This window comes from Calypte anna, chromosome 1, assembly GCF_003957555.1.
Source record: "Calypte anna isolate BGI_N300 chromosome 1, bCalAnn1_v1.p, whole genome shotgun sequence".
In the NCBI taxonomy this organism is placed as follows: domain Eukaryota; kingdom Metazoa; phylum Chordata; class Aves; order Apodiformes; family Trochilidae; genus Calypte; species Calypte anna.
The window spans coordinates 100,412,103-100,436,066 of NC_044244.1; the positions used below are offsets into that span (position 1 = coordinate 100,412,103).

The 23,964-nt window shown below is 36.3% G+C and overlaps 1 long non-coding RNA gene across 1 annotated transcript in view; it reads left to right on the forward strand.

Annotated features, from left to right (window-relative positions):
• Positions 1-23,964, forward strand: part of LOC115598813 — a 94,590-nt gene that overhangs the window by 36,494 nt on the left and 34,132 nt on the right. Inside the window, exons 3-4 of the long non-coding RNA XR_003987937.1 lie at positions 2,384-2,425; positions 21,548-21,607. This is a non-coding gene — a long non-coding RNA (uncharacterized LOC115598813). The remainder of the gene's footprint in view (positions 1-2,383; positions 2,426-21,547; positions 21,608-23,964) is intronic.

Here is a 23,964-nt window from a genome sequence, read left to right on the forward strand (position 1 = left end):
TTGCATCTGGTCCATTATTAAACCAGTTAGTCTTGCTAGTTTTCATGCATGTTTTCATGCATGTTCCTAAAAGGATACCCAAAAGCATGATAGGGAAAGATAGTGCTAAACAAATGAAATCACCAGGACCATATCTGATTTTTTTTGTTCTCGAGCCTAACCATAAGTGGTTCAGGATGGGATATTACTGTTGTGGCTGGAGTTCAGATCCATATCTTCCCTTACAGTACTGTCAGGAAAAGGTAGAACAGTCCTTGGTGAAACTGTTGACCTTAGGAGAACAAAGTGATAGGCTTTCTTAGGCAAACATGCCCTTAGTTAGTCGTGGAGACACAGGTATTCTCCTGGATTTCTTGCTGTTCTAAACACATTTTAACTGTCCAATTGATTGCATAGCAGTAGGGGTTCTGATTGTGTTCTTTGTTTGTTTTTACTGCTTTGTTTCTTTAGAGTTTTTTTGTTGTTGTTGTTTGGTTTTGTGGGTTTTTTCATTGTTGTTGGGCTTGGTTTGTTCTTGTTTGTTTTATTGTGGGGTTTTTGATTTTTTTTTGTTTTTTTTAATACTCATGCCACTTCTCTTCTGTGTAGAACCTCAGAATAAAGTATTATGTGCAGGAAATCATACAGGATGGCAGTGATTAACCAATGTTAAGCTTTTCCTTTATCCTATCATCAGTTATCTTTACAATGGTATTGCATTTGTTCAAGTTCTCATGCTGTTAAACTGTATTTCAGTGAATAACTGTATTTCACTGTTATATATTCCAGTTATTATATAGTGTTATATATTCCACCAACTGTATTTCAGTGTTACAGTTGTTTTGAGTCTTTTGCTGTTATTGTGTGACTCTTCCCATTATCAGACTTCATTTCGAGAGTCCAGGATTGAACCTATGTTGATCAATTTCCTTGTGGTCAACAAATATTCAGTGAAACATCATAAACAACCTACCTGTCATACTGGTTTGCAGAAAGCATATTATGCTCTCAGTTATTACCTGATCTCAAGGAGAGCCATCTACACATTCCAGCACTAGAGCTGGTGGTTGTGGTTCACAGCTCTCAGGCTTCCTAAAAGATTTTTTGTGTTCCAAACATCCTGAGTAGACATTTACTTATCAAAAAAATTTGTAACATTATTGAAATGGTAAACTGGTAAAGTCAAACAGTACTAGCATGGCTTGTGCAGCTTGATGTAATCATCCTCTGCAGATGTGCTGTGAGAAACTTTCCTTGCTTGGTAACATTTTATTTTCATACTGTCCTCAATTCAGTGAGTGTCGGGACCATCATGAGGGTGAATTTGGCTTGTAGTAAGGGACAGTCTTGTTCAGATACAGAAAGTAGAAAGTACCTGATGACAGAGACCATCTCAAGACAAGACAAACAAGGCTCATGCAGTAAATTAAAGTCCTGGAGAATTAATATTCAGTCCTCTGGTTTACATCAGAGTCTACACATCAAGGTGTGAAGTGCATTTCATCAACTTCTTAGAGATGTGTGTGTTTCCCACATGTTTTCCATTTTTTTAACTTCAGTGTGTCACTTGATTTGTAGAAATGCTTGGTATTTATGTCTCCAACTGAAACTGTTTTGAGCAGTACCTTGACTGTCTGAAGTGATGTGAAATTTTGAGTCCTCTGGAAAAAAATGAGCCTGTGTTCCCAAATTAAGTATTCTCTTTTCACCTTGACCATCTCTTAGCATCAGGGGAACTTGAGTTACAGAGTCTTTGCAACATAATCAGAGAAATTATGATTGGAGTATGTAAAGCATAACAAAACACTCCATTTTCTTCAGGATTTGAACTTTACTTCCATTAGTATCTCTCCAGTCCACATGTTAAGCAATAAAATTTACACAAAATACCACTGCTTGAACTCTTAGTATCAGTATAAGGAATTAAGAGGAGTTCAAATGGAAAAATACTATGGTACTAAGCAATTAAACTGTTGCATATTCTATACTCATTGCAGAAATAAAAGTTGCACAGGTAAGCTAATTTTTTGTGTGTCATGATATTTATTTTAATCATGTTACAGCCCTACTAATGTTATTTTCATACTGTGTTTATATGAAGTGGTATAGAAAGTAAATGAACTCTGTATATTCAAGTGCCCTGAAGACTATTTAATGAGAAATACATGCTTTATTTTACCAGATGGACATATAAATTTGAGTTCCCTGCAAGAAAATCATGATAGCTATAAATCTGTATTTGAATAAAAAGACACAAAAGTTGGTACCAACTACATAACATAAAACTTTAATCATTTTTTATTTATCACGGTATAGTATGTCTTCGTTTTAATAGTACTGTTTATAAATGTAATCCTGACATCTTTTGTTTGCTCATTTTTGTTTGCTTGTTTATCTTTTACAGATTGCTTTTACAATGGCCAGTGGTTTTTGTTTAAGTGACCAGGTAAGCAAATATTCATAGTCATAGTTTTTTTCATTAAAATGTTTTCTAGACATTAGGTAGATTAATTGTGAGAGATTGGTGTTCTGCGTTGTTGGAGAAAATTTGCAAAATCTATTATAAATATGTTCAAAACAACAGTGTTGCCAGTTTCTAATAAAAAAAAAATGTTGAAATTTCCACAGTTCTACAATTTTAAATTGGAAAATGACTTTCCAGATGTACTTAATTTTATTCTTTTTCTCCCTGCTGCTTCATCCTTGTCCTATTTTCCCCACATGTTGCATTGATATCTGGGTTGTTTCAAAGCCTTAAAGCTGAGGTGCTTTTCTTTTTTCCTGGGTGCTATCAGTCTTCCTACGAGAGTACCAGCACTGCAAACAGGATTATTTGCTGAGAACTCCAAAGATGGTGTTTTAACACCACAGGAATGGCACAACAACACTAGAGAGAGAGTGTTGGCAAGTGGAGATGGCTTTTGAAATTTATAAACACAATTTCTGTGGATCTGAAATTAATGAAATGCAATTATGAAACTGATGAAATGATAGTGAATTATTTGGTTTGGTGGGTAACAAACAATCGGGGCAAAGCACCAATTTACAATCCTCCTGTGCATTGATTGATATGCTGGCTTTTATGATTTACCTTTGGATTTGCAGTTTGATTAGTTGTTGTACACTCTAAGTAAAGTTTGCAGAGAACACTTATTTAGCCATATCTCTAATTGTTATGGATTTTAATGGCGGAGGTGGGTAATACAATTTGCTGTAGAGTTTTAACGTGGCCTATCTCCAATTTGATAATTTTTTAAGAATTTATAGTGATGTGGTACCTTGTTGGGTAGGAAAAGGGTAGACAGAATGAATTAAAGATACTGTTTTTTATGGAGTATTATGTTCACAGTATACAGAGACAGTTTGCCTTAGAAGTTCCTACTCTTTTCAATAGACTCAGCACTGGCTAAAATAACTAAATATGGAAAAAAATAATGAATAAGACTATGGTGTTCCTATGTAAATCTTTCTTTTATTCCATGTTGAATTCTTCCATAGCTCTAACACTTTATCAGAACTTGTTAACCTTATCTGAATTTTAAGTGAGGTGGTCTCTTATTGTCCTATCATTCTAATTTCTTATCAGTGGAGTTTTTTGCAGTGCTGCCTAATAAGTTTTCTAACCTCAGTTCACCAAGGATAAATTCTTCCCTTTGGATCTCCTTCTCAAAATTTGTTTCAAACCCACTATTCCAAAGACCTTTATTTCCTTTAAAAAGTGGATGTCTTCATCTAGTGCTGTCTTTTGTGTTCCCTTAGTTTGATATTCCTGTATTTTATTTTCCAATCAATCTTGCAAACAAGGAGGGAAAATACTTCTTCTCTGTACCTTCCATACCCTCTTCATACCCCCATTCCCAGAGATTGCCTAGTCTATGTTTTTGAATATGATATATCTGTCAGTAAATAACATTTTTTAAGAAAACCAGTCCAAAGGCAGAGATTGGGCCCCTAAAAGAAGTTTCATAGTTACAAACTGCTCTCCTTACTGGCTTCATTTATGGGCTTTTTCATCCTTACTGGTGATGACTGTATCCTTAGTGAAGCAGGAAAAATGAACTACAGTAAACACTTCTGCTTCATGGGCATAATATGTCTTCATATACATTCTTCACTTTTCCATGGATTAATTGGATCCCAGCTTATGAACATGTCTTGTGATGAGACAGGGGGTTTAGCTGAATACAGGTGATGATGAGCAGCTCAACGTGGAGGACAGTACTGATGTTTTCTACTGGTTTTGAAATGGGAACTGATTTGGCACGTCTCATATTTCTCTGCAAAATTAAACCATGAATAAAAGTATTTTCAAGAGCCCCCAGTTTGTTTCTATTTGCAGGGCAGGATTCTGTGAGCCTGAGTTATTGCCTAGTGACTGAGGCATTGGGCTGCTGCTTCAATACTGTGCAATAATGCCATTTTCTATAGATATGGTCAGCAACAATTCTTACCATAATTACATCTCTGACAAAAAGCTGTATTTTAAAGTCTGCATGCCTACTGGTATTTTTAGAGATATCCAAGGCCTGCTAAGTGTATGAGTGTATTATTAATATACAATGTCTGTATAGTACACAGATTATGGACCAGGTATTTTTGATACGGACATAGAAAATAGAGCATGAAGATGATAATTTTTAAATCCCTCGTTTTAAATCTGCATTTCATGCATTCTTCGAGCTACAGGTGGCACCTAATATTTTCATCACGAGGAGTGAATTGGGATATATATGAATTTTTAAAACCTCTAAACAGCTAATTTGGGGAAATATTTTTGAAGCATATGCCAGGAGAATTCTGATGACTGTCAGGAACATTCATTCCTTTTTTTGTGTCCTTCAGCGGTGCTTTCCTTCAGAAATCGTAGCAAATTAAGATTATTCTAGGACACTAAGTTAATGGCAGACACAGAGCACATTATGAGAAATAGTCCCTCAGAGCAAAATATGGATTCAGTGTTTTCACACAGGAAGTCTGGTTGCCAGTGTTATGCTTGACCAAAACAACAGGATTCAGCTAATCACTCTCCATTCAAGTTTCAGATACACACAGAGGTCTGTTCACAAACTATAAGCCAAAAGATATGTAAACTAGAATAAAATAAAGCAATGATTTGTCTATTAATTGTGTTTCACTTAAACCTCCTCCAAAACTCATAGTCCTGCGTCTCTCAGAAACCCAGTACTGGACATACTGGCCTTTCATCCCATGTGGCAATGGGTTTCATCCCATGTGGCAATTTCTATATTATTGTTATTTTGAAGTCTTGTATGGTATAAAATTGTGTGCTTGTTTGTGTGCACAGGAGTGAGTTTCAGACAGAATCAATTCCAATTAAATAATTTCAGTTTTCCTCTGAATTATTAACAACCAGCAGAAAAACAAAAGCAGATTCTTGACAAAGTGTTGGGGTTTGCTTGCATCCATGGTCTGAATTCCATGTATCTGGGTGAGCGCATAATATCCCTTAAAAGGCAGCATTTTCATTGAAAGAATGCAATTTCGCTCATGTGCTAATAGTTTTCACTATTGAAAATAATTTAATCCAGAGATATTTTTCATAATGCCTAGCAGTAAGTAATTGCTTTTCTGTGCCCTTTGTTTTAATCAGTGACAAAAATGTATGAATGTGTACATTTTGAAAGAGGCCTTAAATGAAGTAATTTGTTAGAAGAGCTGTTTCTTTTTCATCTTGGGTGTGGAAGAATATGAAGGAGATTAGTACAAGTGATTATAAAATGATTGCTGTTGATCTCACTGTAACCAACATGGCAATTTAGTTTGTCAAGAGAGTATTTCTCAGTTTCTGTCAGTAGTGGAAGACCCCAGAACTCCCCTTAACTTTGTCTATAAATTTTTTGAGTTACAATATTTTTATTGAAATAGCTGTAAAGTCACTCCCATTTTCCCTTCTTATGTAGTAATACCTTAGTGGTCAGCTATGCTTAAATCCTGTGGGAGACTTGGGAGACAAATCTCTCAGAGGATTTTGCTACCCTGGACTTTCTTCAGGTAGATATCACATGGATATGGCTATTCCAAGCAGGAGGCTATAATCAGGAATTCTCCCTCACTTTGAGCATCCATTTTGTGCATGCTGCATCCACACACTTAAAACACAACTGAGTGGCAGCATATACATATATACATATGTATGCTGCACTCTTGTAGCTACAGCCAGAAAGTTCCTGTTTTTAGACAAGGCAGATTTTAACAGATTTTTGTACCAGCAAAGGAGATGTCTTGCAGGGTCAGGTTCTCAGCAAACCTGGTAACTCTTTTCTCCTTCAGTCCATCATGCATATTTTGATAATTTCATTAATGCCTAAGCAGCTCAATAAGAGTATGAAAAAACCCTCCTTCCATGCTCTCTTTAACTTTGTAGCCTTCATAGTTAAAAAGGATATTTTCAAAGACTCCTTCTTACTTCAGTCTCTTTAGTATGTCTATTTGTGAAAGCCAGAATATGAATATCCTATACTCAAACCAAATAATTTTTCCCTCCTTAAATCTCATAATGTATGCAATATTATTATAATTGCTACTAGAAGGAGAAGGAAATCTTAAAAAAATTAATTTCATGCCTAATTATTCTAAATGTAAGCAATTTAAAAACAAGTATCTAGGGCAATTGCCTCTTATGCCTTTGTTCTTCATTTGATATTTTCTTGTTTTCAAAAGAAAGTGGTAAATAAACATAAATTATCAGTCACCCAAAGCAGACTGTGTATTTCAGGAGAAACTGATTGATTCTGTAGAGCTTCAAGTTTACTTTTTAAAATTGATCAGAAATGTAAAATTAGGATAGTGTACATAAAATATTTTTCTCAATTTTTTCTAGAGAAGAGTCTAGAGACTAATGTTGCAAGTATTACTGGTGCCCAGTATTAGGACAAAGACTAATGCATTTAAGCTAGAACATCAGAAATCCCACCTCAACATGAGGAGAAAGTTCTTTACTATGAGGGTGACAGAGCACTGGAACAGGATTCCCAAAGAGGTTTTGGGGTCTCCTTCTCTGGAGACTTTTAAAACCTTCCAATCCTTCCTGGATGTGTTCCTGTGTGGCCTGCTCGAGGTGATCCTGCTTTGGCAGGGGGCTGGACCCGATGATCTCCAGAGATCCCTTCAAACCCCTTAAATTCTTTGATTCTTTTCTGAAAGTTGCAGGCACCGTGAACTTCAAGTCTCATTTTGGAACAGCAGAGCTGTAACTATTGTGACTTTAGCATTTTCTCAATGTTAGTTGCTTTATGATTTACAGGGTCTTTTAGACTGTCGTATGTCCAAAACCTTAGTTTTAAGTAGGTTTAACTAGAACATTTAGTGGAAATTTCATCTAATTATACCAGTGCTATTATTTTGTAGTTTGAACTGTTATCTTTGGGTAGTTTTGTTACTACATCTTATCTGCCTGAAGTTACTTGCTTGATATTAATAATATATACAAAAAAGGAGCACGTGTTCTACAATAGTTTCATGATTTCTCAATAGTTTCATTTTTCTAACCCTCCCTGTGGATGGTTTTTACACACTGTTGATGATTTTGTTTTCTATATTAGTGGAAGGCAACTAAGCAAATAATCAGGACTAAAAACATAGAATGGATGAGGAGGAAGTGTTTGATAAAAATGAGATAAAGTATTTCCCAGCCTTTTTGTAACTGTCTTTTGAAGCATCAGCAGCTGTAGTAAAAATAAATAAATAAATAAAAGCTCTCTATTAAGACAGTAATATGCTCTAAAGTTTTGCATTGTATTAACTCACAATGGTTTTAAAACAATACGAATAAAAAACCTTTTTAGCAAGCATATCTAATTGCTCTTTGATAGAAACTGTACCATAAAGAGATTACGTTCTAGGAAATTACTTATGTTACAAAGTAAAACATATGAAAGCTGGGAAATGGCTGATTTTCACATCTTAATCTGTTCCCCATGTTTCACTATGAAGACTGAATGATGTGGCAGGGACCTGCTAGTAAATTACAGTACTTGAATGCATACTCATAGGTCTCTCTTAGTCTCCTTAAGACTAAAGATTAAGTGATTGTAATGTTTTTTTTATACTTTTAAATGTAAACAGAACAGAAAGCTTAGCTGTTGCAAGGTGTTCTTTTATATAGTGGTATCTCATGTCATACAAAGAAAACATTATGGTTTTGTCAGCCTGGGCTTGCAGGATCTGTGGTACAATTCCTGCTTTCCACCACAGATGGGCATGAAACTAAGTTCCAGAATGCCACAATCCAATAGAAAAGACATTGTTCATACAGATCGAGACACATAGAGCTTTGTGGTGGTTTTTGGGTTTGGATTTTTTTTTATTATTTGTTTGTTTGATTTTTTTCCTATTTCTAATGGATAAGAATCATAACATTTTCAGAATAGAAAAACAAATTAATTTAATACATTTAGCATGTATCTCATGAAGAACTTCCTAGGGAAAAATAGGAATATGCTAAGAAGTTTATAACACCAAGGACTATGGATATGGACATATACAAAGCACATGCCTTGCTTCCTAATTCTTCATCACTGACAGTTTTTGTTTGTTTCTAAACTCCTTCATTCTATTTCTAAGTTGTTCTGTATGATTTCCTTTCTCAGCTCTTTTACAGGCTCTTCATGAATGTATACATTTTTTCATGCATGGACTTCTGGTGCTTATCTAGTAGGCATTATCCAGGGGAAGAAGAATACCTTAAGAAAGAATGCATATGAGAAAAGAATTTGAGGGTGCCTTGAAACATCCCTTCACATTGCAGGACACAGTTTCCTAGCAAGTGATTTGTTTGGGGGCTTTCTGTTTTTCTTCACAAACTAATGTTTCTTCATGTGTCTCTGGGTTGTCCTGCTTTGAGTGAATTTCTCAAGAGAGGCTTCAAATGTCTGTGATAAGAGGGATGTTAGTGTGCTAGACTGGGCCTGTTCAATGTAAAAATACCAGGCTTATGGGGGGTGACACTGTAAAATTAATATGTACACACTGCAATTTAAAGGATTATATTATGCAAATATTCCTAAGCACGGCACATTAAAAGGTAGTTACATTTTAGACACATCCATTAATATTTTCCCTTGAATATCAAGTACTTCTTCCCACATGCCATCTCTTCCATGTTTTCACTTGCTATGATGGTTAAATGTCAGAAAGCTGTCATAACGCTGCAAGCAGGCTTTTTGGTTAGTAGAACCTTGAACAATCTGCATTTATGTTGTGCTCAACATTTAAAAATCACATTATATATTTCAAACTCTACCAAAAATATGTATTTTTAATATCTATTTCTTCCTGCGATGCCACCTCTGAATTGCTTTTGCCATTTCAAGCATGCAGTATTACTATGTTTTGCCTCTAAGCAGTACATAAGAAAAAATGTTTAATGGCTCATTACTGAGTCCCACTTGCACTTCCAATTCAGACTTTTACTTATGCATCTGATGATGTCACTTACTTTGGAAAGGAGCCAGCGATCCAAAGGTGCTCAGGGTTTGATAGCAGTGGTATTCAGCTCATAAGTCACCTAAACCAGCATTTTAATAGCACTATTAAACAAGAATGTGAGATTCCTTTCTACATGGAATTTTATCAGCAAGTTAATTCATAACCTCACAATCACTTGCGGTGTATCTTTAAAACTTTAGCCCTGCTGATCCATTTTGAAAAAAAAGCAGCCACTATAATTGTATGGCAGTGTCAAGCACAATTAGGCCATGCCCTCCTACTCCCCACCCATCTCACTCAAATCCATACTTTTTGTTCATCTTTTAGTTTGTGAATATTTTCGGTTCTTGACAACTATACAAGCAGATGAATTTCCAAAGTGTATAAACAATCACAACTCTTGTTGAACCATAGCAGCATCTGAAAGTCAATATCTTATTTTTCTGTCTAGTAATGCTATTGTATACGTCTGATTAAGTGCTATGATTTCTTTTCCCCAATCTGAAAAAATGACTGGAAAAAAACTTTTTTGAGGAAAGCCTTTGGCAGGGTGGTTTCTGGTTTGCATGATGAAGGCCTAGAGGTGTTACATAGATTCATTTCTCTCCCAGAGAATGAAAATAAAAAGGTTGTCACTGGACATAGTGGATTAAGGACATGCGCACAAATTGCATACTATTATGTCTATGTTGTCCAGATTCATATAGGAAATTAACATTCTTTGTGAAAGTTTATTTCTCTTAAATTCACAGTCCCATTCCTCTTATTAAGCCTCTGAGGACAGAACTAGAATCTGTTTGTAGAATTTAACTGCATTTTAAATTAGGGGACTGTTTTCTATGTATTGCATTCTGCTTCTCTCTAGCTGGGTAAAAGCGATCCGGAAATGCATTCCAGAAATCTGGTTGCTTGGTTTCATGCTCTGCAAACACTGGTTACCATAGTGTTTTAGAAAAATACCTTTTCAAGAAGCAAAATATAGTCCACTGAAGATGTTCTGGATGAACCATCTGTTAACTATAAGTAACATATTTGTAGATTAAATGATTAGTAACCTTTGATTTCCTGTTACAGTCAGAGAGATATAAAAGAGAGGGCATGAGAATATCTTCAGAAGCATCTCTTCACATGCCTGAAGCTGCCTACCTTCTGAATGTATCTCACTATAAACATCTTGCAACAGTGCTATAAAATGACGCTTCTCAACAGCCAAGGCTTTCTGGAAAGCAAACCAGAGAGTTTCCTCCATCTAGACTGGGCACGTTTCTGTAGATACTCTACCTCTCAGCCAGTGGAAAAATTAATGCCTTCTAGCTATGCCTTCTAGGATATGTCCAATACTGATCAAAAAGCACTATATTTACATTGGATTACCATTGTTAAACGATTGCTTTATATGTTGTTGTAATAAAAAAATGCAAAATCATGTCTTTAGTCCCAAAGAACTAGGTTTATACAAGTTCAAAAGAAAATCCCTTTAATGTCCTTAAATCCATACACCCTATGTAAGCATTTACTGATTGTTCAGAATTCCACGAGGATGCTGAATCAGGACCAAAGTTCTCTTGTCACAATTTCAAATAAGAAATAAAGTTCTTCTGCATTTAGTATTAAAAATTTCAAACCAGCAACTAAACCAGTATGCTATCTGCTTTTGTTTAATGGTTCAGCATATGTCAGGTTCTCTGACCGTCATTCTGTGCTTATTTATGATATGTCATCTTTTATCCAAGTCTACAACTTTATCTGTTAAGTGTGAACTAGAACCATCTCTCAAGCTCAAGTTTCTTTTCAGCTACACTAGGGCTGTGGTGCAGCTCCTGGCTCCACATCAAGAAAGCAGTTTGAAGTTGACATGAAATTCCCAGTGATATAAATATTCACTGGGGCAGCAGATATATGTATTATCATGAAATTTAACGAGCTGTCAAGTTACAAATCATATGAATTCATGTATCATTACTAAATTTGTGCATTGTTGAATTCATTTATTGAATATGTTCAAAAACTGTTCAGTGTTTTCTTCCTATGTAGCTAATTTTTTTTGAGGAAATGTTCTTAATTGATTTGCCAAAAAAGAACTTTGGGCAATAATTCCTTCACTTTTAGGAAATTCTAATTGCAAATTTTCTCTTCAGTGCAGAACTTAATTCTGATAAAGATGAATAATGACCAAGTACTGAAGGATCTGGTAGATCAGATGCCACTCAACCTGTGGCACGAAATCTTGTCTCTGTGCTGAGCTGAGTGCCCTGTGTGGGGAAGCTGTGAAAAGCCTCATGGAAAGAAGTCTTGTACATAGGATGCTAATCAAAATGTGTGGGATAAAAACTAAAAAAGCCCTAAATAGTGTGGAACTGTAATTTGATAAAGATTTTGATTAGTGTGTGGTCTAAATCTGAAAAGCAAGCTAATCTAATTAGGAGTGCTTTAATCAGAACATGAGTTTTTAATTGTTCTTGTGAGTTATGGCTTCCAAATAGTATATCTCTTCTGTGGTGACACCAACCAACCATAGTCTGCCTTTTTTTTTTTCTTTAATTTTGAAAGAAAATGTCAATTCATTGGGAGCTTACATTAGCACCATTTCATTTTGGAAAAAAATAATTGGAAAAGTGCATTGTGAAAGATCCTGCCTAGACATTTTCAACAATTGTAGTTAATTTATTTATTATAAATAACTAAATAACTATTCAGGCCTGTAACCTATATTTAATGATAAGTAGTTTCCCTCCCCACAAGTCCATAACCTGTAAATTATACATGTTTAGAGGAAGCAATAGTTAAGATCCAGAGTACTCTCTTCCCTGCCTTTGATCACTCATAGCCTGTACAATCTTCTGAGAAGGTTTCATGCCTTTGATCTCTTCTGCCTCCGTCTGTATATTGTTCAGGTTATGTGAGAATGCTGATTATTTTTAAGCATATTTTTTACTCACAAAATTATGAAAATAAAAGATAAAAAATGGGAAAGAATAGCCACTGGTACTAAAAATACTGAAGGAGTCAAAATCTAGCATGAATTTTTAAAATATATTAATGTACAAATTTTAAATTACTCCAATATAAAAGTACCTAAAAATCTAGTTTTGAAGGTTTGTGCTCTTTGGAGTGAGACTCCAAAATTTTGCAGACTTAAAAATTCTCAGTGGGGAAATTGAAAAGCAGAATATAGACAAATGCTTCCTATCCAATTTTAATAATTTTTGCTTCAAAACTAATAGATCCCTTAGTCTGCTGAATCCAAAATGCACCTTATTTTGGGCTATAATGCATATGTTCTTTCTTTGCAACTTAGAGTTATGACCTGACAAGGCTTTTTTTTTTTTTTTTAGCTCGCAGAAATCACACTGCTAAGAATGTAAACCAGCAAAGTGCATAGACAGACCCCATATTTTCATAATTATATTACCAAAATGCCTGGGCTGTGTTTGCATAGATGCATGTACATACATGTCTGAAAAACATTCTGATGTTATCCCATACTGAAATAGTGTCCAGATTTGTAGTAATATGAGGACATAAAGATCTATGTAACTTCCTTCCTGAAATAATTAATGTTTCAGAAATATTAATTTTCTGTCTTTGCCCATGAGCAGTGAACTGTGGCATATTGAGGTGTGAGACTGCAGTCAGTTGTAGCAGCTGGGGGTTAGGTGGCACACAGCATGTGTTCTACTGAAGGCTACTTTTGGCTCAAGGCAGCTCAGCAAAAGGGTCCTCTTAAACAGCATTGTATAAAATTTTAAGTTCTGAGAAGCCAGGTTTCATACAGAATCATATGGCAAAGGTATGCAGTAAAAACATAAAAACTGTTTAGCACTGACTGAGAAGTCAGTGGTACAAAGAATGACCTTGTGGCATCTTTATATTCAGGCCAAGCATGAGTCCTAAGAAAAATAAGTGGCACTGGAGGACCCTTGCCACACAACCTGCTGGACAGTGGGGAACAAGAAGCCATCTGTGCTTTCCCCTGAGTTACATCTGTGCAATCCCTGATCCATGGGGATTGAAAAACCCAGAGGGTTTTTCATTCTGAAGCTTTGATTGCTGTTAAGGCCTTGCCTATACTTAGGTGTGCAACTCAACTAAGCATTGAAGCAGTTTTTGAAGGGGAGCACTGGGGTGGGAGTTACACTGGAGCAGGTCTAGGCACTATGCATTGAGCTAAATCACAAATTAATGACACAATTTGTGGTTTTATTTCTGGCTGTGATTGTCCTTGTCTTGAAGATGTGTTAGGGAAAAACAAGTTGATCTTTGGTATCTTTGTCTCTAGAACTGGAAAAGAAAAAACCCACAATATTTTACTGCATTTCAAAGAGTGACATGCTAAAAGGTTTTGAATTAAAAAAAAAAATAGATGCTTCAGAATTTTTCATCTGATGAATGGTGATAATGCTCAGTTGTATCTGCACTGAAATCTGCCAGAGACAAATGAGGAAAAGACAGTACAAGAAGTGTTTTTTCTGTTATTTAGGGTATGTGAGGAGTGTTGTACCTCTTGCTCAGAACTTATTTAGTGTTTCTGGAATGACAGTGGTGAAACAAATAGGGATAGAAACAAGTACTTTGAAGGAAATGTCTGTGGCAAAGCTCTTCCGATCATCAGGTTTGGTTTAATATTTTTTAAAGCTTCAACATTCTTAACTGTCTGAGATTCTGTCTTGTTGCTTGTGGAAAAAGTATAATTTTTTTTTCTTTTGTGCCTGAATGATTACCCATAAAAGCCTAAGTTTTTTTAAGAAGCAGAAAACAATGATAAAGCCTGGCTCTTGCTTGGGCTTCACTATTGGCTCCTCTCAGAACCAGCCTTTCTTCAGCACTGTAGCCATGCTACTTAGTCTACCATTTCCCTGGGAAGAACAGAAGGATGGGTCCTGTTTTCAGTGGGTGGTTTCTCTATGTTGTGATGTAGTTATTGGGAAAATCTTGTTTAAATTTTCAGTAGCCGATCCAATTAATCAGATTTGCACCCTTTGCTAGTTATGAAATATCTGCTAGTTATGAAATATCTGCTCTCTTAAGGGAATTGCTAATCTTAAAATATCTGTGAGGAAGAGTTTGTGTGTGTGAACAAGAAAATCAGTTGTGTGTTACTCAGGGCTTTTTAAACTCTTTCTAAAGTTTTTCTTTCTCTGGTAGCAAAGCAGAAAGAAGATTGTGAAGTTTATGTAGCCGGCCATATAGCCAAAGTGGCCAAAATTTATATAGGTTGCAGATGACACAGTGGAAAATTTAGAGAAGGAGCTTAAAGCAATATTGTTTCACTAAAATTTCAGAAAGAGGAAAAATTCCAGTTAATTTTATGATGAATGACACCCTGGCTTTTACCATAGAGCATCTTGCTAAAGTCTCTTAATTCAGTGCTGTTAACCTTAAGGCAGAAAAGAATACAAGGCACAGTGCCATTCAAAGATAAAATGAAAGCTATCAAGCTGATGATAACTTTTCATTTGCATGTTTTTTACAAATAATTTTTGTCACCTGTCTGTACTAGGGCTTTTGAGAATGTGGTCTGCTAAGCAGGACCATTTAACTGTGAAGTGTTATGCTACACAGTACCATGCATTAAAGTTATCTAGAAATGTGTAACATATCCAGAATTTTCTTATCCTCTTAATTTTGCGTATTTCAACTTTAAACTGGTAGTAACTGTGGTGTTTTAATTACTAATTTTGTTCTTTGTAACTTTGTGTTCAAGAAAAAACATGTGGAAGAGCAGAAATTCCCTTCTTCCCTCTCTCCCTTCACACTGAGAGCATTGCCATGTTTCTTTCTCTATTCCCCTCAGTGTTGTGAAATGAAGCAACCAGGTGCCACTAATTGCCAGGTAGTGGGCATGAGCTTGTGTTAAGCCCACCTGTGCCTGATTAGGGCGGGCCCCCACTGTGCATGAGCAGGATTAGGGGGCCAATAAAAGGTGAGTCTTGAAGCACAGGCTCAGCTCAGTCCTGAGCAAGCCAGCAGAGAGATTAACTGCTTTTGTCTCAGCTCTGCACTAACTTGGTTGTGCCACTAGAGCTCATCACCGTCAGGGTGAGGCTCTGAGTCTCGAACCCATGGCCTCAGCACCTCAGTTTTTTCTTTTATAGGATGTCATTGCCTAGGGAAGGCTCCATCTTTCCTTTCCATTTAGTTTGCAAATGACCTGTTAAGCTAAAAAAAAAGTTGGGGTGCTGGTTGCCCTTTGGGAGCTCAGTAGAGATGCAAAAACCATATTCAGCTGTGAGCAGAAACTCTCATCCTAGTCCTGGTTTCTTTCCCTCTTTGCCTTCCTCTTCCTGCCTTCCAGGCAGAGGAAGACTCCATGTCCTCTTCTCCAATGGAGATATTTGCTTCTTGTTATTTGTAATTGGGGGCAAACCCTCTTCTGACATCTCAAAGTCAGGCTGTTCCCTTGTCCTTATCACATGCTATCACTGGTAATAGTAGTAAATATGAACAGGATATTGTTGTTTTTGTAGGAGATTTCTACTAAATTGTAATGAAACTAGTAACTGCAATGGTAGTGGATCAAGGGTTGGACTTGATGATCTCTCAGGTCCCTTCCAACCCAGCCAATTCTATGATTCTATGAAACCATATTTTTCGACATGGTTCAAAATGCACCTGGGTTTGTAGGTTGCACCCTTGTGAGTGGTTACTTTGAAAACACTTATATGAGGCCTAAACATTTTAATGGTTGATAGTAAAAGATAAAATGGAGCAAACCAAACTTGTCTCGCATGCTAAAAAAAGTGAAAATCTGTTTTGATCTCTTGACTCAAATCCAAGTCAATAAGGAACTACTAAAATTATAAAAATGGGATATTTTTCTAGATAATTGTTTACTGAAGACATTTGGGTTGACTTTTTGAGGTTTGTGAGCCTGGAGAAACAAAATTAGTTTAAAATAATCTTATAGTGGGATAATCAATGGATGTGTAATTTCTATGGCTGAGGCATAATGACACAGAGTTTGCTTGTGATGCCTGGTAGTCAGTGCAGTCCTTGCAGTCCAAGCTGTGGTACTGTTGTGGCAAGTTCCTGGAGTGACAAGCAGCATTTCCAATAACTGGTAGCACATAGGCAGCCTTTTTTAGGTCACAGAGAAAAGGTCTCTGGATTCAAAACCATACATGTGGCATTTCACTCTCAAAGTCCATTCAAGAGATCTTGTGCCATGTCACTGCACTGAAGGGCTTTCTTCTGGCTGCTGGACCTTGAAAAGCTCCAGATCTGAAGAGCAGAGGAGCTAAGCTGTGGATTTATTGGGACCATGGAATGTTTCTCTTCTTCCAGGCAGCTCCCATCAATTGACCAGAGCTGGGCTGATCCCAGGTGCCGTGGCTTGGCAGGCAAAGCATGGTTGCTTCTATCTACGATGTGGCACCCAGCATCTCCTCCCAGTTCCTCACTGTTGCTGGGCCATGGTGGATGCTCTTTCTACCCATCCTCTAGACCATACCAGCTTTGCCCATATAATCCAGAGAAGCTGCTCTAAGCTCCCTCCTCCTCCCAGCTATGCCTGCCTTCCCCAGATGAGGGTGTAGGCCTCTGGACTGTGCCAGGAGCCATGGAGGGACTGACTCCAGCAGCCAGTCTGCCACCTGCACAGTCCAGGTCCCAGCTGGGGATGCTGCAATCCCAGACACCCCTTCATTTGGTGGACTGCCCCCAGGCTTCCCTCTGAGGGCTGCACCACTGTTGTAACCATCTTCCACTCTTCAAAGTCCCCATTTTCATGCTTCCTTCCTTCCTTCATTTCCTCCAGGTAAATAAAGTGAAACTGGAAAGAACTGTAAAACAAAATGTAAAAGTAGCCGAGCTCGAGCTACTGCCTGCAGTGTCCCTGGGAATGGCTTTTCCTGTCCTCCTGCTGAGATTTCTAGCCTGTTGTCTCCCTCTTTGTTAGCCTATCCTTACCAGGTTTTAGCTGTAATGTCTTCAGCATGTAACCTTCTTTTCACAGGAGCATTTGTACTGATGCTATTAGTTGGAGAGGCTCCTCCCATGGCTCTGTTTCTATTAATGGGAATATAGGAGATATTATCATATTTTTAATATCTTTTTTTGCAGTAGCTATTAAGCTTCATGATGTAGAAACAGTGAGTGGATTTTTGTTCAGTTGATCACAGTGCTGAGCTCCAAGATAAATTCTTCTTATACAAGGTTTCTAGGTGCTGGTGTGTGTTTTGTTTCTCAGTGAGTTACGTGGTATTTTTATTTGGAAGTGACATTTTATGTGACATTTTACTTTAGAACAATAGATGGACAAAATCAGAATTCCAGTTCTGTAGCAGAAGTGTTAGATTTATTGCTTAGTCTATGTATTAAGTTACATCTTTTATAAATTCCACTTGATTACATCTCTTTTCATGATATCCAGATTAAATGCATTTTGAGGAAGGGGTGGTGCTGACTGGTCTTGAATGTGCTGGTTTACAAACTTGCAGACCAGATGTCCTACTCACTAGTGAAGAGAGCTCAGTTGAAGGGTTTTGTGCTGCTGGAAGCACAACCAGCTTTCTCAGGAGACTGCTTTGAGGGAGATTGCAGCAATATTGCATCCCCTCTGTTACTAGTGGGTATTGCCACACACATGTATAATTTGTGCTAGATAAAATCAAGAGATGATAAAGACAGGTAAAAAAGAAGAGGCTCTGCAGGGGTTTTTTGTTTGCTTGGTTTTTTGTTTTTTTGTTTGTTTGTTTGTTTGTTTTTTTCTTAGGGAACAAAAATATCCAGGGGATACCACATTAACTTGGGGAAAAGCACATACTGCTTTAAATCAGAAAACTTGTGTTTACCAAGTGCTTTATTTCAGGAACCATTTCAGTATGTTATGAAGGAAAGTTGCAGACTAGGCATTTTTACTAGACCTTTAATTGCTACATTTAGGAGAAAGGCACTTTCTCTCTTTTTTTTTTTTTTTTTTTTTTTTTTTTCCCCTCCCCTTTTTAACGACAAGAAGCCAGAGTTTGCTGTGCAAATGAAGCAGGCTTTGCAAGAATCAGATTCACTTTGGACGACTCTTCACATTCCTAGTCATCATTACATTAGGCAGCACAATTCCATCTCTGGTTGATGGGCAGAAAAAGTGGGCAGCCTGCCAGGTAGACGTTTCCATGGCTCCCAACCCCCAAAGGTGATGCATTTTTCAGCTAATTCAATGAAGAGTGGGCTGAACTTTGGGTATAAACTAGACAATAGCTGCCTTCGCAGTATCAGCAGAATGGTTTATGGGAATGCACTCCACATTTGGCAGAGCATCATGTGACCTTACGGCTGAGATTTTGTGATGGTGCCAACGGAGACTTGGAAAGCAGCGCCCGTTCTGACTTTTTTCCTCTTTTCTTACATGGCTCAGAAAATGGTGGATCTTAATACTTGACTTTAGCCAGACTCAGCAAGCAATTGAGCTTTGAAGCACAACTTTGCCTTTATTCTGGCTTTTTTGGCACACCACCAGGAGGCTGTCCCTTTCACGCCTGATAAATTCTGCTTCTTATCTCCAAATAGAAAAAAAGAAAGAAAGAAAATATAAGCAGAATACATTTACTTCACAACTGCATTTTAAAACTACATTTTATTTTCTTATTGCTGAACTGTAGTTTAGAACAGCCCTCCTGAGTGTCTGGAGGATAAAAGTTGGTTTTTATTTTTCTGATATCGTTGCTTTTTTTTTTTTTTTTTTTTTTTCCTTCCTCTTGTTTAATGAACAGGCGTTTGAACCGGGCAAACGGGGCGACAGCATTGAACATGAGATCATTGCAGCATAGTGTAGCAAACTGGCACCCTGCCTTCTCACCCCTTTGCTCCGGCAGATTTGTGCAATCCCCATTTATAAAAATCGGCGCAGGGGTGAGGTGAATTTTCTGGTCTCTCCCCACCTCTAGTCCTGTGCAGGCAGTTGCGGCAAGGATTGGTGCAGCTTTTGCGCAGTGCTTTGTGCTTGGAATTCCGAGAAGAGCGAGCGAGAGAGAGAAGACAGGCATCCTGGTCTTCTTCCGAGAAAGAACAGGAGCCCTAAGAAGAAGAAACAAATCTGAGTTTGTCCTACATACAAGAGTGCAGAAAAAAAAAAAAAAAAAGTGACTCTTCTGCTTCCAAAAAAAAAAAAAAAAAAAAAAAATCTGGCATGTTTCACTACAGAGACATCAGGATGTGTTAGAGCTTCTTAAAACGGTGTAACAAAACGAGCCTAGGAGATTGATTATTTTAGTTTAAAAACAAACAAAGAGAAAGAAGCAATGAATTTTTTGTTTGTTTCTTTTTCACTATTGCTCATAGAGCAGTATTTGGCACTGGGTGAAAACGTACCTATCATATCAGGTATAGCTTCCTTTTCTTTTTTTCCTCTTTTTGTTTTTTTTAAGCCGTTTAAAACATGTTGTTTTGAAACTTAGTCCTTATGTATTAATTTTAACCTAGCCAGCTGTTCACACTTTATTAAACTAACTTTCTGGGGGTGTGTTTGATCTAATACTGCTAAAAATAGAAAGTAAACAAAAAAAATGAGTGTCTGTAGAAATGAGTGGTTAGGCACATTTTGTCTTAGCTAAGCACTGGAGTTATGCAAAGACCATAATGTTACATTAATTCAGTCTAAGCTCTGGTTATCTCTAAGAAAGTTGTGGGTATTTAGATCTGGTTGCTAAGGAAAGTAAATTCTTTTTTTATAGTGTGACTCATGCTTTCAGTTTCTAAAGAGGGGAAGAAAAAAAATAAAAAACCAGAACGTGTTAAGCAGTAGGAAAGGATCGCTCTTGTAGCCAGTATATTAAAGTTATTATTGATTTAATTCATATGGGAGTTTCGTATAATTTGTATCTAAATACATTATAAAGAGGTCAGTGTAATAAGCAATGGAATAAAAGGCACATTATTGGGACATTCATGAAGCAAGCCTGGTTTGCAGCTAGTAACAGTGACTATTTTAAGATGTTCGGTAAAGTAGCACTTGTTCAGGAATAGCTTAAAACAGTATTTATGATATTCATTCAGAATGTTTGTGCAAAGTGCATGCAGACAAAGTAAGTTTTGAGCATACGTTGCTTTAGGAGAGCCTTTTTCTTAAAGCATTTGTCAGTCTGTTGTAACATATTACAAGAAAATTGGAAGGGTGTGTAACAAAATTCTGACTGTCAGATTTTGAAAAGCTCAGGCAAATTAGCATTTTATGTCATATTTTTAAAAATATTTTCATAATTCTTAAACATATGCTAAAAATACAGATGTCCGCAGCTAGAAATTAGTTTGAAATTCATGTTGTGTTTTTCAGAAGAAACCCTGATATTTTTTTCAAAATGTTTATGGTAGATGTTTGTCTATAAAAAACTTTATAAATGTATTATGACTTTACAAAATAGAAGTGTTTTAACATGTGCCTTATTTTATTTTTTTTTTACTGATTAGACTAACTTCTAAGATTATATGCTAATTTTCCTACCTTATATTTTGTTGTTCTGCAAAGAATTCTGGGAAATTGCTGAATGGACGTCTTATGTATACGAAACATATACCTGCATGCAGCCACTTCATACCAGAAAGTGTTTCTTAGATATATGGTGAAACTGCCCTCCCCAACAGTTTTTCTTAACAGTTTTCTTATAATAAATGTGTACCTCATTAGTACCTAAGTCTGTTAAGAAAGTAAGGCTTGCATGAGTTGAAAAGAAATTTCTCTGATTTCTATATCTGATCATAGTAATCACATATTTATTTTTTTCTCTGTAAAGTTTTGCAAAGATTTCCTAATTTAAGCCATTTAGTTTCTCCCAGTATTTTTATGAAGTCCTGTACCAAAGTACTTCATCATGTGGATTACATGATAGAAAATGCATATTTTTGTTAGGCATGCTCATTCTTTTCTGAATTTCTGTTAAAGTATCTGTTGAGTGAAAAAAGACTGGGAAATATTAAATGAGCAGGTCCTTTGGCAAAAGTGCGTGTGTTCACAGCATGTCTTCCCACGGCCCTGAGAGGGGCATCAGTAGTGTGTCGGTTTTGCATATTAAAAGCATAATTACTAATTTTGTCTGTGTTTCATGTTGTTCTGAAAATACTTTTCATAAACCAGGTATTTCAAAATCCTTCTCTCGCTTTGTTTGTATGTTTGTTTGTCTGTTTGTTTTAGGGAAAGAAAAGTAATTAAAAAGAAAATTGAAGAAGTTAATTGTACCAGAATTCAGCGAAGGTAATAAAGTGATCTTAAATACTTTTTTAGTTAAAATATAAAGTTAATGTTAAGAACATGAAGCAGGTTAGTTTTAAAAGAATTTATTTCCTTAATAGAGCCTACAAATATAACGTCACAGATACATATAAAACTTTTGTTCTGATTACTTTCTATTGAGAATATTGCAGTTTGTGTAGACTTTATACTATATGTTTCCATGAAGCTTTAGAATTGATTGAAAAATCAATAGAAAATTTGTTCTTTTGTTATACCTAGTAAATATATATAAAACACATATATATGTTACTAGTATGCTTATAGTACACATATCTGTTTGCTAGCATAAAACTATATAATGCAGTGACCAATTATTTTTGAAACATGGAATGTCCCATGCAGTAAAAAATTTTTTAAAGTAATCAGATAATTTTGTAGCACTTCTTACACTAATTCAGTAAATTATAATTATATATGTAGCCTGCATACTTATTTCTGGCATTCGGATAACCATTCTAGTTTGAGTGCTTGTCTTACATCACCTCAGCATCAGCAGAAAACAATTATGAAATTATCCTTTTTTAAGGAAAATGCTGAAGTGTTGTACTTAAAGTGAAAGCAGATTTGAAACTGGCTGTTTTAGAAAAGAAATTACCATAATATATTTAAAGGCAAAAGGATATGCTTGAATATGATAGATTTAATCCACTAAATTAAAAATAAAATATTAATTAAAAAAAGTAATTTACTAATGTTCAATTGTTGTTACAGAACTAGAAATACATGTTGCAGTCTGCAACAAGATGAAGCATTGCTTGGGTTCAAAAACTTTGTTATTGGCAGCACTCATACTCTTGAATGAAGTTTTTCCCGATTAACAATGGCAGAATTAGGCCTTCAGTGGAAGGCAGGCATTTAAATATTATTCAGATACAGGTTTCAGTAGTCCACTAAGCTCTTAAGAGACCTTTCCATAACATCTAGATTTTAAATTTTACCTACTTCTTGTGTCTGCATTTTCCAAATATATTTGTGGCTATATTGTAACAAGTTATTCTGGTGTGTCAGAGACTGCGCTTAAAGATGTATTATTTATCCATGCTTTAATTTAGAATATGTAATCTATCAAACTGTTTATGTGTCTCACCTTTCTGAATTACTGGTTATGCCTCGAAGGACCTTTTTTCAGTCTGTTGCATAGGACACTCTACGTTCAATGTGTGATAATTTGTATTGTACTGCTTGCTGGTCACAAGAAGAAAGAATTTGTTGTAGGAGTTAACCCTGAAGTTTTGCAAAATTGAGTATCTACTTGCATTTTTAATATTAGGGAACAGCATTTTGGGGAAGACCAGTGAATGGAATTCACAAATTAACTTCTTTGCTTTGATTAATGGGCACTGTTTAATCAAAAAGTTATTGTCAAGATGCTCTGTAACATGAAGAAATAGCTCAGCAATCTATAGCGTTGTCCGGGAACTGCACTCCGGTGTGCCTCATTGCTCCTCAGATCTGGTGTAGTGATTTTTATTTTTGGTTGTAGTATTTGATATGAGCTCAGTCACAAAGGACAAACCTGTATTGTTCACTTCTATGTCATGCCCAATTATGGATTCCAGTCTTGCCTGCTGTATGCATGCTGTAGTCAGATGTAAGTCGTTGGGTGTTGCGAGTTCATTGGTAAAGGCAAAGTGTGTGCAAAAGGATGTTAATTCCTGCTGAAGGCAAAACAATATTGTGCTGTCAATCCGTAAAAAGAAATGTTTGGGGTTTTTTTTCCTTTTTCATGGAGACTTAGTTACAAGTCTTCGGACTGTTTGATGCATCCGCCATTTATGCAGTTAAGTTTGAAGCTCCTTTTCGCAATAGATGGTAATATTTTTACTCTTAAATAATACTCGTTCCTACATTGCTTCATATGTTTGTTAGTTTAAAGCCTTTTGAGTCTCAGTTTAGAAGGGAAATGCTAATCAGCAATGCCAACTGGCATAAACCCGTAGATCCGATCTTGTGTTGAAACGTACTGCACAAGCTCGCTTCTATGGGTCTGTGTCAGTATGGTGATCTGGCAAAAATTTATGTAGTACACACTGCAGTGGTATTTTACAACAAAACCAACTGAGTGTACAAAAATTATATATTGTTTTTGGAATGCTTCTCTTGTCCTTTCACCGCTTTGTCTTCAAACTTGTTTGGGCAATTTGTTCTTTTGTTGTTTGTTTTAAACACCTTTGGCTTATTATCTGATTCAAATTTTTAAAGAGATATGAGGGAAAGAGAGAGTCTCTTTCCAATGAGAGAGAGTAGGATATACCCCTTGCTGGCTTCATCAAAGGTACCATTACCAAAAAAATGTTGAAAAAACAGGACATTGTTTT